Source organism: Rhincodon typus, chromosome 39 (assembly GCF_021869965.1).
Source record: "Rhincodon typus isolate 14 chromosome 39, sRhiTyp1.1, whole genome shotgun sequence".
NCBI lineage: Eukaryota > Metazoa > Chordata > Chondrichthyes > Orectolobiformes > Rhincodontidae > Rhincodon > Rhincodon typus.
In genome coordinates, this window is record NC_063370.1 from 2,869,821 (window position 1) to 2,885,963 (window position 16,143).

A 16,143-nucleotide genomic window follows, 5' to 3' on the forward strand; every position below is an offset into this window, starting at 1 on the left:
TCCCTATCTCTGTAACCCCCTCTGGCCCCTACACCCCCTTCCTATCTCTGTAACCCCCTCTGGCCCCTACACCCAATAACAACAGACCAACAACATTGAGACTTTGCCCACCAAGCTAATGTGAAAGTTTGATTCGGATCACAGTCCTTCAGATTCCAAACGCTCCAATGAGTTAACCTTTTGTTTCCTTCTGTCCGAGATGAGTGGGGTTATGTACAGGAAACCGTTCGGAATTCCTGATAGCAGTGATGAGACTGTGTTGAATTGAGCTCACTCTGGGATTACAGTGATGAGAAGTGGTTGTTTTTGACTTGGTTCAGTATTACTGGGCCAAAGATCTCTCTGACTCTATGTCACAGCAGCTTGGATGTGATCTGTCTCCTGCATTAACTTCCAGCTCATCTGGAAAAAATGTAAGGATAGTCCCGACTTGGTGAGGATGGGATGGACAACTCACAGAGAAATTAAAGATTATAGGAAAGAAATTCAGATTTAAAAGATTGGATAATGACAAGAATAACATGTCAACATTCTATCCTTTAGGAGAATGCAAGTAACATCAAACTGTATTGTCCTGATTTGAGCTATATCAAAGTAAGTATTTAATAGCAGGCTTTTATTTATCTCATTCTCCCACTTAACTTGCATATTGTTGTCTGTTAATTTTGCTATGTTAGGAAGATAAGGAGTAGGTCACCTTAGAACACAGAACTGTACAGTACGGGAAAGGGCCCTTCAGCCCACGAACTTGGTGCCAAATGAAACCAATCCCTCCTGCTGCCCTTGGTCCATATCCCTCCATTCCTTACATATTCATGTGCTTATCTAAAATCCCCTTAACTGCCCTATTGTATCTGCCTCCACCACCACCCCTGGCAGTGTGTTCCAGACTCCTACCACTCTCTCTGTGTAAAAATAACTTACCCCTCACATCTCCTTTGAACTTTCCCCCTCTCACCTTAAATGCATGCCCCCTAGTATTAAACATTTCAACCCTGGGAAAAAGATTCTGACCATTAAACTGATCTATTCATTTCATAATTGCCCACCACTCTCTGTGTAAAGAACCTACCTCTGACATCTCCCCTATACCTTCCTCCAATCACCTTAAAATTGTGGCCCTTGGTAATAGTCATTTCCGCCCTGGGAAAAGGTCTCTGACTATCCATTCTATCTATGCCTCTCATCATCTTGCACAATTCTATCAAGTCACCTCTCATCCTTCTTCGCTCCAATGAAAAAAGCCCAAGCTCCCTCAACCTTTCCTCATAAGACCTGCCCTCCAGTCCAGGCAGCATCCTGGTAAATCCCCTCTGCACCCTCTCTAAAGCTTCCACATCTTTCCTATAATGAGGTGACCAGAACTGAACACAATATTCCAAGTGTGGTCTAACCAGAGTTTTATAGAGCTGCAGCATAACCTCATGGCGCTTAAACTCAATTCCCCTGCCAATGAAAGCCAACACACTATACACCTTCTTTACAAACCTATCACCTTGGGTAGCAATTTTGAGAGAACTATGGACGTGGACCCCAAGATCCCTCTGTTCCTCCACACTGCTGAGAATCCTGTCATTAACCCTGTATTCTGCATTCAAATTCCACCTTCCAAAATGAATCACTTCACACTTTTCCGGGTTGAATTCCATCTGCCACTTCTTTGCCCAACTCTGCATCCTGTCAATGTCCCATCGCAACCTACAACAGCCCTCCACGCTGTCCACAACTCCACCAACCTTTGTGTCATCGGCAAACTTACTAACCCACCCTTCCACTTCCTCGTCCGAGTCATTTATAAAGATCACAAACAGCAGAGGCCCCAGAACAGATCCCTGCGGAACACCACTGGTCACCAAATTCCAGGCTTCCATCTATTACCACCCTCTGTGTTCAATTGGACAGCCAGTTTTGCATCCAGACAGCCAAATTTCCCTGAATCCCATGCCTCCTTACTTTCTGAAAGAGCCTACCATGTGGAACATTATCAAATGCCTTGCTAAAATCCACTGCTCTGCCTTCATCGATGTGTTTTGTCACATCCTCAAAGAAGTCGATAAGCCTTGTGAGGCATGACCTGCCCCTCACAAAGCCATGTTGACTATTTCTAATCAAACTGCTTTTCCAAAAAAATCATAAATCCTATCTCTCAGGATCCTCTCCAATAATTTGCCCACCACAGAACCTCTTGAATTTTGTTGCTGATGACTTCATTTTTGATTGAATATGTATTTTTCCCTCCCACTATTTTGTATCATGTTTTATCTACTCACTAAGACATATGTTTTCTGTTATTCATCATGTTGTGTTTTTAGTAAATCCATTTGTCATATAGAAGCACAATGTGCAGCTCATGCACAGATGGGATCAATCCAGGCTTTAGGCTAACTTGTTTATTTCCATTGTTTTCTGTTATTTCACATCTCCAGCATCCCAATCTCTTTGCTTTAGCAAAACATTGACTTTCCTAAGCCCTATGCAAAGCCAAGAGAGCTTCCTCTCTGGGCACAGGGAAGCAGTGGGAATGTCGCTGGGCAAACAGCGTTCCAGCATTCTGGGTGAATGCTCTGATGATGTAGAGACAGTTCACACCATGGCAAATGATGAGATCTCCGTTCAATTAAAAGCTAGTGTAACATACGAGGGCAGGACTTGTGCAGTTAAAAATAGGGCATTGATTAGTGCTGATTTAGGTAAGTACATGAATAAGAAATGTTTGGAAGGATATGGGCCAAGCAAGGGCTGTTGAGACTAGTTTAGTTTGGATTAGCGTGGACTGGTTGGACCGAAGGGTCTGTTTCCATGCTCTATGACTATGAGGTGGCTCAGTGGTTAGCATTGCTGCCTCACAGCACCAGGGACTGGGGTTTGATTCCAGCCTCGGGCAACTGTCTGTATGGAGTTTGCACATTCTCCCAGTGTCTGTTTCCTCCGGGTGCTCCAGTTTCCTCCCGCAGTCCAAAGATGTGCAGGTTAGCATGGATTGGCCATGGGAAATTGCCCCATAGTGTGCAGGCTAGGTGGGTTAGCTCATGGGAAACGCAGAGTTATAGGAAAAGGATATGGGTCTGGGTGGGATGATCTTCGGAGGGTTGGTGCAGACTCGATGGGCGGAATGACCTGTTTCCAACACTGTAGGGATTCTTTGACTCTATTAGCAACCATGTTCACCGATGCCCTTTAGGGAGGGAAATCCTCTGGTCTGGCCTACATGTGACTCCAGACCCAGAGCAATATGGCTGACTTTTCACTACCCTCTGAGGCAATTAACATCATGACGAAAGGGAAAAGGGAGGAAGGAACCCTGCTAAACAGTCTCACGATGTGTGTACTGGTGTAGCCCTTCACATTTACTGTTAGCTGAGCTCAGACATTTCTCACGGACCCGCATAGAAATGGTGTGATGTTCATTTTATTGCAGAATTGCCAGAGGGAGGCACTGGTGTGTTTCAGAGCTGAACTAAACGTCCTGGATTTTGAATATGATGGAACTTCGAAGCAGGGAGTCACTGAATCCATATCCAAATTAAAACAATCTTTCGATTCGTATCTCTCTCATCTGGTAAGTTTGACTGTGAAGTCCTGCCCTCCTACACAATTGTTAAATTGCTGAAACCACAGCCAATTGAGATAACAAAGTGTAGAGCTGGATGAACACAGCAGGCCAAGCAGCATCAGAGGAGCAAGAAGGCTGACGTTTCGGGCCTAGACCCTTCTTCAGAATTGCTTGTTTATAAGTGACGGCTGTGGACCACCCTAAAAGGGATATGACTCACATATCATGACCTTCATTGCAAAGGTAATTACCCTCATCAAAGGCTTGTTTTATCTATGTTAAACTCGATGTAATTACATTGACCGGCTTTATTTAGCATTCTCAGTGACCCCCTTCCCTCTGTAGAAGCCACAAGCAATTTCCAAGATGTTATCCCATTTCCATTTGTTATATCTGACAAATGCCCGGTGTCCGTTTGACAGTCCCAAATCCTCTCCTCACGATCCCAGTGTGGATCCGGTGGAGATGAACTCCTGAATCCGAGATCACCCACATCTTGGCAAATTCCACATCAAGAACTGGGTGTGCTAATGTGGGTTAAGTGTTTCTAATGTGTCTGTGGTGATGTATGGGTTATTGGAAAGGTTAATGTAGAAAAGAGGTTTGAGAAGGCAGTAGGTGCGAAAAGAAATAAAATATATGTCGAGGAGAGATTAGAAATAACACAGACTGACCCACCCTATTGACACACTCTCAAGTATCTGGGGGGAGGTGAATGGCCTGGGAATATTTTGAGAACATTTAGGTCAAAGTTTCCTTCGTGCAATCACCTGTTGAAGTCTCATGTCACCACAGTGTTTAGGAAATACTTTAGCTCTTGAGCAGAAGATAGGGTGTGGATTGTTTAGATTGATAGAAGAATGAGCTACTTTTGTGCAGTGGGAGTTAGATAAACTACAGGATTGCCCTCACTCTATATTTGCAATGTAAGTCACACTTCAAATATTTGATGGTTAAGCCAGAGTGACCTGGAAAGTGTGCATTTAAGTGGGGTGTGGCAGCTGGTAGCCCTCAGTCTGAGGTACAAAGCATAGAACATAGAACATAGAACAGTACAACACAGTACTGGCCCTTTGGCCCACGATGTTGTGCTGAACTTTTACCCTAAACCTCAGGTCTATCTAACCTCCACTCCTACTTTATACTATCATCCATATGTCTATCTAATAGCCGCTTAAATGCCCCTGATGAGGCCGACTTCACTACCCTCTCCAGCAATGCATTCCACGCCCCGACCACTCTCTGAATAAAGAACCTACCTCTGACGTCTCCCCTATTTCTACCTCCACTCACTTTAAAACTACGCCCCCTCGTAATAGCAACCTCCACCCTAGGAAAAATTCTCTGGCTGTCCACTCTATCTATACCTCTGATCATTTTGTACACCTCTATCAAGTCACCTCTCATCCTTTGTCGTTCTAAAGAGAAAAGCCCTAGCTCTCTCAACCTTTCCTTGTAAGACCTTCTCTCCATTCCAGGCAACATCCTGGTAAATCTCCTCTGCATCTTTTCCAACGCTTCCACATCTTTCCCATAATGAGGTGACCAGAACTGGACACAGTAAAGCACTTTGCCCTGAAATCCTGACTCCCAATTCCTCAGAGGCTCATTCTCCGTAAATTTGGGAAACCTTGATTTAACACTAAATGAGAGAAAGAAGAACTGTGAGGATGCTGGAAATCCAAAACAGAAATCGCTGGAGAAACCCAGCAGGTCAGTGGAGAGAAAGCAGAGGGTCAGTTGACCCAAAAGTTTCACCTCGCCTCTGTTTCTCTCTCCACAGAGACTGCCAATCCTGCTGAGATTCTCCAGCAATTTCTGCTTTTGTCCCTGATTTTAGATTCTGTCAGGAGAGAAACGTAGCATTTTACAGGATGGAGGAATGTAGAGGGGCCAAATTCCTCTTTAATAATGACCTTGAGAGTTCGGGTTTGATGTCATCTACACAGTCTATCTCATATTAATTGCGAAATTCTGGGAGTGTGTAGGTGTGAAAGACAGATGGAAAGGATAGGCAGAACAATTTGAATCCGGGTTTGAGGGATATAAGCGACTTGTTTGACTTTGACACAGAATCACAGAATCCCTACAGTGTGGGAACTGGCCATTCAGCCCATCAGGTCCACACCAAACCTCTGGTGAGCATCCCACCCAGACCAATTCCCCTACCCTATCCTTGCATTTCCCATGGCCAATCCACCCCAACTTGCACATCTTTAGACTGTGGGAGGAAACTGGAGAACCCGGAGGGGACCCATGCAGAAACGGGGAGAACATGCAAACTCCACACAGACAGTCGCCCGAGGGTGGAATCAAACCCAGGTCCCTGACGCTGTGAGGCAGCAGTGTTAACCACTGAGCCACCCCATCAAAGGATGTGGCCATCACTGGGAACCCCAGAATTTGTTCCCCATCCCTAATTGCCCTTGAACTGTGTGGTTTATTAGGCCATTTCAGAGGGCAGTTAAGAGTCATCCACATCGCTGTGGATCTGGAGTCACATGTAGGCCAGACCAGGTAAGCATGGCAGATTTCTTTCCCTAAAGGACATTAATAAACTCAATGTGTTTTTATAATAATTGATTATACCATCGCTGAGATCAACTTTGAGTTCCAAATTAATCAATTAAATTTGAATTCCTGCATTCAACATTATGGGATTAGAATTCACACCCTGGGGTTTTGGATTACTAACAATGCCACATTGCCCCAGTGTGGGGGAGGGGGAAGGCCTGGGGGTGGAGAACACAAGCTCAGATCTTGAGGGCACAAGGTGAAGTGAGCATAGAAATGAGTCATTCAGGCCCCCAATATATGGGAGGGTGACCCTGCTGCCTCACAGCGCCAGGGACCCGGGTTCGATTCCACCCTCAGGGTGGAGTTTGCACATTCTCCCCGTGTCTGTGTGGGTTTCGTCTGGGTGCTCCAGTTTCCTCCCACAGTCTAAAGATGTGCAGGTTGGGGTGGATTGACTGTGTTAAATTGCCCCATAGTGTTCAGGGATGTGCAGGCTGGGTGGGTTAGCCATGGGAAATATTGGGGGCCTGAATCTGGGTGGAATGCTTTTCAGAGTGTCAGTGTAGACTTGTTGGGCAGAATGGCCTCTTGCCATACAATAGGGATTCTATAACATTAGAATTATAGCAATGAAGTTGTACAAAGGGAAAAATCTGTGTAAAGTCCTGAAATCTTTATTTATCAATGAACTGGATCCTAACAAATCCAATAAGGAACACTCAGGAAACTGAGATATCATAGTAATGTGAATGGACTGGCAATGCAGAGGCCTAGAGCTAATGGGCCACAGGTTCAAATCCACCACAGCTGCTGTTGGGATTTCAATTCAATTAATAAATCTGGAATTAAAAGTTAACCTCTTGAATGGTGACCATGGCAACTAGCGTTGATTGCCATAAAAACCCTTCCTAGAGTCATAAAATTGTACGGACGGAAACAGTCCCTATGGTCCAACTGGTCCCTGGTGACTAGATATCCTAAATTAATCGAGTCCCATTTGCCAGCATTTGGCCCATATCCCTCTAAACCCTTCCTATCCATATACCCGTCCAGATGCCTTTTAAATGTTGTAATTGTACCAGCCTCCACCACTTCCTCTGGCAGCTCATTCCATACACACACCACCCTCTGTGTGAAAAAGTTACCTCTTCGGTCCCTTTTAAATCTTTCCCCTCTCACCTTAAACCTATGCCCCTCTAGTTTTGAACTCCCCTACCCTGGGGAAAAGACCTTGGCTATTCACCCTCTCTATGCCCCTCATGATTTTATAAACCTCTATAAGGTCACCCCTCAGCCTCTGACGCTTCAGGGAAAATAGGCCCAGCCTATTCAGCCCTTCCCTGTAGCTCAAACCCTTCGAACCCAGCAACATCCTTGTAAATCATTTCTGCACCCTCTTGAGTTTAGTTATGTCCTTTAGGGAGGGAATCTTGACATCCTTGTCCCATTCAGACCCACACTCCACAGCAATAATTGCTGACTTTGCCCATTGACATCCTGGATTCCATGGAATATCATATTTCAAAACCCCCTCGAAAAGTGTAATGAGAACGAGGAACTCAGATTGGCCGAGGTAAACAATTGAAGCAGAAGCCAAGTAAACACATGAAGGAGGAAAGTGGGGATGGTGTTGGGTCACGAGGCGCTGGGTGTGGAGTTTTCATGTTTAATGGGGCTGGTGCCTGATGAGCCTAAGTAGTTGATGTAACCTCAGGCACTTCTGAATGACCAACGCCCCTCAGAGAGGGCAAGACATTCAGTATAATCAGAGTTGGACTGTCTTCTCACAGAATACATCAAAAAGCTGCCATCATTGTGAGTTCTATGAAGAGAAACCTCTGACCGAGTTTCTAGCCAGTTTGATGACATTTATGCAGTTTCACAACAAAAACCCTCATCATAACTACAGTGAGTGACATTCCAAAGGTCCCTCACCAGCTGTAAAGGACTGAGGAGCATGTTGAGGTGGTGAAAGTTGCTATGGAAACGGAACCCCTTTTTGCCCATGATATCTCCGAATGGATTTAAAGAGAATGGGTTTCCTGTAGACGACGGAGAGAAAGAACATTCTGGAAAAGAGATGCTGTTGTTGTTGACGATGGCTCTGACACGTAAATATTGAGTAAGTGTGAATTTAATTTGATTTGATTTATTATTGTCACATGTACCTGAGTACAGTGAAAAGTTTTGTTTTGTGAGCAGTGCGGGCAGATCACAGCAAACAAGGACATAGAGATCACGGGGTGTTTAGACAGAGCGAGGCACACAGGGTTACAGCTGCAGAGGTGGTGCACAAAGCAAGAACAACATTTGATTTGAAATTAGACAGGTCCATTCAGCAGATTAATAACATAGGGGAAGAAGCTGTTCGTGAATTTGTTGGTGCATGTGTTTAAGCTTCTGAATTTTCTGCCTGATGAAAGAGGTTGTAGGAGGTCATTACCCGGGTGGGAGGGATCTTTGATGATGTTGGCAGCCTTTCCAGAGCAATGAGCCATGTAAATGGAGTCCATGGATGGAAGGTTGGCTTCCGTGATGGTCTGGGCTGTGCAGACCACCTTCTGTAGTTTCTTACAGTCCTGGGCAGAAATCACACGACACCAGTTTATAGTCTAACAGGTTTATTTGAAATCACAAGCTTTCAGAGTGCAGCCCCTTCGTCACCTGATGAACAGGCAGTGCTCTAAAAAGTTTGTGATTTCAAATAAACCTGTTGGACTATAACCTGGGTGTTGTGTGTTTTCTGACTTTGTCCATGCCAGTGCAACACTGGCACCTCCGCATCATCTTACAGTCCTGGGCAGAGCCATTGCCATACCATCGATGACGCACCCTGATAGAATGTTTTCTATGGTGCATCTTTAAAAATTGGCTGTAACGTAAAATTGGAATTACTCTTTCTTGTAGATTTAAATACTAATCCCCCACATCCTGCACATTGCATTTCACACTTTAGATGTAACTGTTACTGCCACCTCCGGTATAAATCTTATTAAGAACCCAAGGTCTGCATTGTAGCATAATAACTGCGTAACTGGACTAATGATCCCAAGTTCAAATCCCACCTTGGCTACTGAAGGCATTTAAATTTGTTTAATCAATTCAAAATGTGGAATAGGATAATCTCAGATTGGCAATAATTGGCCACAAAAATACTCTGATTTTTAAAAAAAGACACATCTGGTTCACTAACGTCCTTTAGCGAGGGAAATCTGCTTTCCCTACACGATTCCAAACCCCTGCTGACTCTGAGCTGCCCTCTGAAATGGATGAACACACCTCCCAGTTGTATTGGAGAAGGTGAAACAGCATCAGCAGCTTCTCGATGCTGTTTAAGCATGGTCAATAAATGCTGAATAAAAACCGAGAGAACTGCGGATGCTGTAAATCAGAAACAACAACAACAGAAATTGCTGGAAAAGCTCAGCAGATCTGGCAGCATCTGTGGAGAGAAATCAAAGTTTACATTTCTGGCCCAGTCCTGTTCTGAGGAAGGGTCACTGGACCCGAAACGTTTACTCTGATTCCTCTCCACAGATGCTGCCGAACCTGCTGAGCTTTTCCAGCAACTTCTGTTTTTGTGTCAATAAATGCTGGTGTTACCAGTGAAGTTCCAATCCCGAGAGCAATCAGGACGAAGAGGCAAGAGTAGACTGTGCGGACAGATCCAATAAGATTATGGTAGATTATCTCCCTGAACCCTCATTTCCACCAGTATCCTTTGATTCCCCTTATAAACTGCACTGAGTGTGGTCATCTATCTAACCCCAACTGGAAGCAGAATGCTAACATGGTCTAAGAGTCAAAATCAAACCCTTTAGCAATCACTGTGTGGCAGAAGGTGATGGGAAAGATGCTTGCTTCCTGTATTAGTGGAAGTTGGCTCAGTGGTTAGCACTGCTGTCTCACAGTGCCAGGGACCTGGGTTTGATTCCAGCCTGAGGTGACTATCTGCCTGTGTGGAGTTTGCATATTTGGGAGGCTGATGGCCTCGTGGTACTATCACTGGACTGTTAATCCAGAGACCCAGATAATGGTCTGGGGACCCGGGTTCGAATCCTGCAATGGCGGATGGTGGAAATTGAATTCAATAAATATCTGGAATTGATCATCTAATGATGACCATGAATCCAGTGTTGATTGTCAGGAAAAACCCATCTGGTTCACTAATGCCCTTTAGGGAAGGAAACTGCCATCCTTACCTGGTCTGGCCTACATGTGACTCCAGACCCACAGCAATGTGGTTGACTCTTAACTGCCCTCTGGGCAATTAGGGATGGGCAATAAATGCTGCCTGGCCAGCAACGCCCTCATCCCGTGAATGAATAGGAAAAAAACATCCCGTTGCCCGGCATTCTTCCTGCGTATATTGTAAATCTGAAGCGTGATGGCAAAATACTTCGAGGTTTGATACATTTGAAACAGATAACGGACTCCAGGCTGCACTTTAGTTGTTGTACCCAGCTGCTGTGAAGTGAATACAAGGGTCTTCTTAAACTTCTTAAACAAGGTGAGAATGGAGTTGGGGGAGAAACCTTATAAAGTCAGTTCTCCGAGGGTGGACACTGCGTCCATTGTGATAGCAGGAAATGTTGGTATCGCAATTTACGCTGCGAAGTATTGAGATTTTAAAAAAACCATTAAAATTCATAGCCGCAGGAAGTAGGAATCATAGAAACAAGGAGACCATTCGGTCTCTCAAACCTGTCCCACTGATTAATTTGTATCTGAATTAAATCACCCATCCTGCCTCCAAACTCTTTGAATCGCCCATCTGGCAAATGTTTTGTCCATCTCGCACGCAAAATCTGCGTGCAACTAATGCTTTCTGTGAGAATTCCACATTTCTAACTTCTCGTGTGGAGAGGAGATTTTTTTCTACTTTCTGGGAGCAAATGACTGCACATGCTGGAATCTGTACTGGAAACAACAAATGCTGGAGATCACAGTGAGGTCAGGCAGCATCAGGATGGAGAGAGACAGAGCAAGCTAGATGACTCTTCATCAGAGCTGACGTGGTGTGGAGGGGACAGCATTTATGCAATAATTTCGGGGGCGGGGGGGGACGTTGCATGGAGGGCTGGGAGAGAAAAGATGCTGATAGTGTGGATTAAGTGATTGGAACGTGAGAATGGCTCGTCTAACTGCTAGACCAGGAAGGACAGACAGCCCCACTGGGGTTGGGGAGAGGAAAGAGAGAACATGGTTACAGAGAATGTAACAAGTAAAGTTTTGCTTTGATTTCGATTTTATTTGTCCCAAGATGAATCTTTCTTCTCCTAAATTGCTCTCTCAATGGAAAAGCTGTTGTAAGTCAAGCCTGCTATTACATGTAGAGGGAAGGAACTGACATTTTGGTGCGGCCTTCTGAAGGTTTTGACATGCAACTAATAAAAACATTGTGTGTTCAGTGAAAACTTGCCAGAGCATAGGAATACTGCCAACTTTTTTCCTTCTCTCACTTGCCAGACTGCCCCAATATGATTTATATTTGATCTGCACTTTTACCTGAACAATAGAATCTTTGTGTCAAATGATCAGAATCAGACACAGACACTTTTAGAACTGAGGTGAGGAGGAATTTCTTCAGCCAGAGGGTAGGGAATCTGTGGAACTCATTGCTACGGAGGGCTGCGGAGGCCAAGGCATTGAGTGCCTGTAAGACAGAGATAGGTTATTGATTAGTGACAGGACCGAGGGTTACAGGGAGGAGGTGGTAGACTGGGTTTGAGAAACATATCAACTATGATCAAATGGTGGAGCAGACTCGATGGGCTGAATGGCCTAATTCTGCTCATGGTCTTAGATCCAGACAACAAGTAAGTAGGTGCATAGTTTGTTTGCCTCCAATTGAGGCCTACTAACTCAGGATTCTGTGTCCCCCAAGTCCCCTTCACAATTAGCCCTTGACTAATATTTTATCAGTTTATTTGTGGGATGTGGGTATTGATTGCAAGGTCAACGTTTGTTACTTGTCCCTAATTGGCCTTGAGTAGGGTGCTGGTGAGCCTTTGACTGATCACTAGGGTCCAAATCCTGGAATTTCCTCCCCTAAGGGCATTGTGGGTCATGGACTGCAGTGGTTCCAGAAGGGCAGTTCACCTCCACCTTCTCAAGGGGCAACTAGAGATGGGCAATAAATGCTGATCCCAGCCGGCGACACCCACATCCCACAAATGAATAAAAAACAAATCACAGCCTCAACCACCTCCCCTGGCAGTGCATTCTCGACACCTACCACCCTCTGTGTAAAAATCCTGGTCACATATCTCCTTTAAACATTCCCCTTTCCCCTATGCTCCCTAGTATTCGACATTTCCACCCAGGGACAGAGATTATCTATCCTATTCACGCCTCTCAATTTTATATACTTTTATCACATCGCTCCCCCACCCCACCCCCCAATCATCCTCAGACCATCTAACAAAAACAATCCAAGTTTGTCCAGCCTCTCCTGATAGCTCATACACTCCAACATCCTGGTAAACCTCCTTTACACCCTCTCCAAAGCTGCCACATCCTTCCTATAGTGTGGTGACCAGAACTATACACAATGCTCCGAATGCAGCCTAACTAAAGTTATCTACAACTGCAACACCACTTGCCAACTCTCATTACTCAGTGCCACAATCATTTAAAGCAAGCGTGCCATGTACATACTTTACCACCTCATCCACTTGTGTTGCTATTTGCAGGGAGATGTGGACTTGCATCCCAAGATCCCCTCCATATGCCAATGTTCCTCAGGGCATTGCCATTTGGTGTATATTTTCATCTTGCATTTGACGTCCCAAAATACATCACTTCATACTTCTCCGGATTAAACTCCATCTGCCCTTTCTCCGTCCAGCTTTCCAGGCGACCTATATCCTGCTGCATCCTCGGAAAAACCTTCCTCACTATCCACAACTCCGTCAATTTTCCTGTCGTCTACCAAAATATGAATCAGACCACCCATGTTTACATCCAAATCATTTATATACGTTACAAGCAGCAGAGGTCCCAAGCACTGATCTATGCAGAAAACCACCGGCCGCAGAGAAATTCTCCAGAATCTTGCTAGGCATTCCTCTTAATGCCTTTTAAATTAGTCGGACGTCCCTCCCCCATCCACTTACCACCAAGGGTTAATGCAGCAGACTGCAATCTGATGCTTTCCCCTTGCTCTCTTCTGTTGCCTTTCTCTGAATTTTACTGACTTGAGATTCATCTCTACTAGGCCTGGCATTTGGTCAAAACCTTCGGCGACATACGCCTCCCTTATACACTTCATTTAAAAATTACATGGAAACAAATGGTTTCAATTAAACTTGTTTAAGATCCGATGTTTTCAAAGTACGGTATTTATTGTGTTCTCTCCCCTTGTGGCCAAGAAACATAATTAAGCCACTGCTGCAAAGCTCCAGAATAGAGTCTGCAGATGTTGACATTCTTAAAGCTTTTGGAAATGCTAATGGAGATTACTCATTCGCAAATGTTACTCCAGTTCTTTTGTGTACGATTTCCCAACCCTTTGTGGAAAGAAAAGGTGGCAGAAGGGTATTTTCCCAAAGTGTATTTTATAAATCAAAGTAAACATTGAGGAAAGGAGATGCGACAATTGTAAACCATTTTGATTTTGCAAGAGAAGGAAAATAAGCAAAAACAGAAATGACTGCAAAAGCTCAGCAGGTCCGGCAGCTTCTGTGGAGAGAAATCAGAGTTAACATTTCGTTTCCAGCCACCATTCCTCACAACTGATGCTCTTTATCTGCTCTGTCCAGACACCTCATGATTTTGAAAACCTCTGTTTCCTTCTCTCCGAGGAAAATCTCTCCAGTCTATCCTCAGAACTGAAGTTTTTCAACAATTAAAACTAACATGATGGGCCAAATGGCTTGCTTCCACACTGTCGGTATTCTATTCTAATCTATTCTATTCTAGAAAGCCTAGAAGGTTGTGAGAAATAGCAGTAATAGCAGTGAGCACTGGGAGATTTGAAGAATACAACACAGGAGGACTGTAGGACCGCACCCCTCGACCAGGGACAAAGACTCAGCAGGCAGACAGGATTCGGACAAGTGAAAACTTTATCCAAGCAACAATCAATTAATGCAAGGGGACGGCCAAAGACCTTTCTCAAATCTGGCCTTGACGTTAGAACCCAGTTGTTCTCTTAATCTACGGCTCAGATCAATGACGCACTCTGATTTTTACAGCAAAATACAGCATTTCTATGCATTTTATGTTACAATAAACATACACAGCGTGGTCACTGTGTCCTTCCTCCTTATTCCATACACTCAATCCTGTGAAACGCCTAATCAATGATGGACATTCATATGGGCAGTCTCAGGTTCCCATGATCTCGTGGTGTTTAACAAACATTGTAATCGTCAGGCCTTGGGATCTTTCTGTGCATCCTATTAATCAGCATTCCAAGGTTACTGGTTATACTCCTTCTGGGCTGTCCCAGACTTGTTTATCTCTAAGGACTGCTTGAATTCTGTTATTCATTGTATTCCATGTGCTATCTCTATCAAATTCAGTTACTCCTCATATTTTCCACTGTCCCAATTATATATATTTAAAAAATGCAGAAGACAGTTGGTTAACCAATTGCTGTAAGAGTCATTGTATTAATGTCTGTTATAAAGTTAGTTGTAAATTTCAACTGTTTGCAATTTATAACTAATAAGTTGCAAACAATTTACTTCATTCAGGACATACCAGGCATCTCTTTGGAGATAAGGAATGCATTTCCTGAGACTAATTAACTTCCACTTTTATGTTTAAATGTTTCTCCCTGATGCTTCTATTATACTTCGGGAGATGTGTATCTATAATTATGTTGAAAGCTATTTCAATGGTTATCTAAAGAAACTTTAACCATAACCTCTTTCTTAATATTGTGAATAACTTCAAAGAATCAACTGATTACTACAAAATAACTTCAGCTGTTGTTTTCACAACTCCTTATGGGCTGAGATTTATACCAGATTTAACTGGTGTTGTTCACCAACTGGGACAACATCCTTTCATTGAAGCTAGAATCAATCATTTGTTTATCCCTAGGCATCCCGTTATCAAACTATCTCAGATGGTTGCTTGCAGGGTTTCCTGTTCACTTTGGAGTGAACATGTTCAAAGGTCCCATTATGTTTCACGTAAATGCTACAGCAGACTGTTTTATTCAGTTTATCTCCTGTTGGCCATTTTGTGTCTTTCAAACATGGGCCAACCTTACAAGCACTGAGATATTGATAAGGAAAAGGAGAATAATATGAATGCAATCTTTGAAGAAACATAAAATAAGGCTGTAAAAGCTTCTATAGGTATGTAAAAAGGAAGCTTTTGGCTAAAATGAATATGGGTCCATTAGAGGCAGAATCAGGACAATTTATAATGGGGAAATAGAGAAATAGCAGAGAAACTAAATGATTACTTTGTGTTGGTTTTCCTTGAGAAAGACCCCAGCAATGTCCCAGAACTAGAGATCGAAGTGGCTAGGGAAAAAAAGCAGCATTTGTAAAATGCTTGTACTGGAGAAAATGATGGAGCTGAATGGTGGATAAACCCACAGCTTCAACACTTGAACAGCTTAGTCACGCCCAATGAAGTTTATCTCATGTCATTTCCTCTTTTGTCTCGACAGCAGCTGGCAACTTCGATTAAGATGAGCGCAGATGATCCCCAACATGGTGGCTGTGGAATAAGGTGAGCAGCCAATTCAATCAAATAGTTAAAAGCATGTATTTACAGTCACGTTCCTCCTATTCCTGCCTGTTTCTCCGGAGCGTCTGGCCTGATCTCGTTAGTTCCCTCCATTGTGAGTTGGAGCCATTCTCTACAATACGCTTCCAGAAGCTCAGTGCCAAATAGGATAAAGACCATAAGGCACAGGAATAGCTAACCATTCGGCCCATCGAGTCTGCTTCACCATTCAATCATGAATGATATAGTTCTCAACCCCATTCTCCTGCCTGCTCCCCGTAACCTTTAATTCCCTTACCAATCAAAGAATCGGTTTAAGAGATAACAAGGTGTAGAGCTGGATGAACATAGCAGGCCAAGCAGCATCAGAGGTGCAGGAA

At 43.9% G+C, this 16,143-nt stretch overlaps 1 long non-coding RNA gene across 2 annotated transcripts; it reads left to right on the forward strand.

The window, feature by feature from the left end:
- The first annotated feature begins 541 nt into the window (after nucleotides 1-541).
- LOC125487278 lies at nucleotides 542-16,027 on the forward strand. Of its 2 annotated transcripts, none has more exons than XR_007265772.1 (4): nucleotides 542-594; nucleotides 3,419-3,796; nucleotides 7,861-8,192; nucleotides 15,705-16,027. It is a non-coding gene; the product is annotated as an uncharacterized LOC125487278 (long non-coding RNA). The 2 variants fall into 2 exon arrangements; XR_007265773.1 differs by having other exon boundaries at nucleotides 3,419-3,559; nucleotides 15,705-16,022.
- Nucleotides 16,028-16,143: the final 116 nt, after the last annotated feature.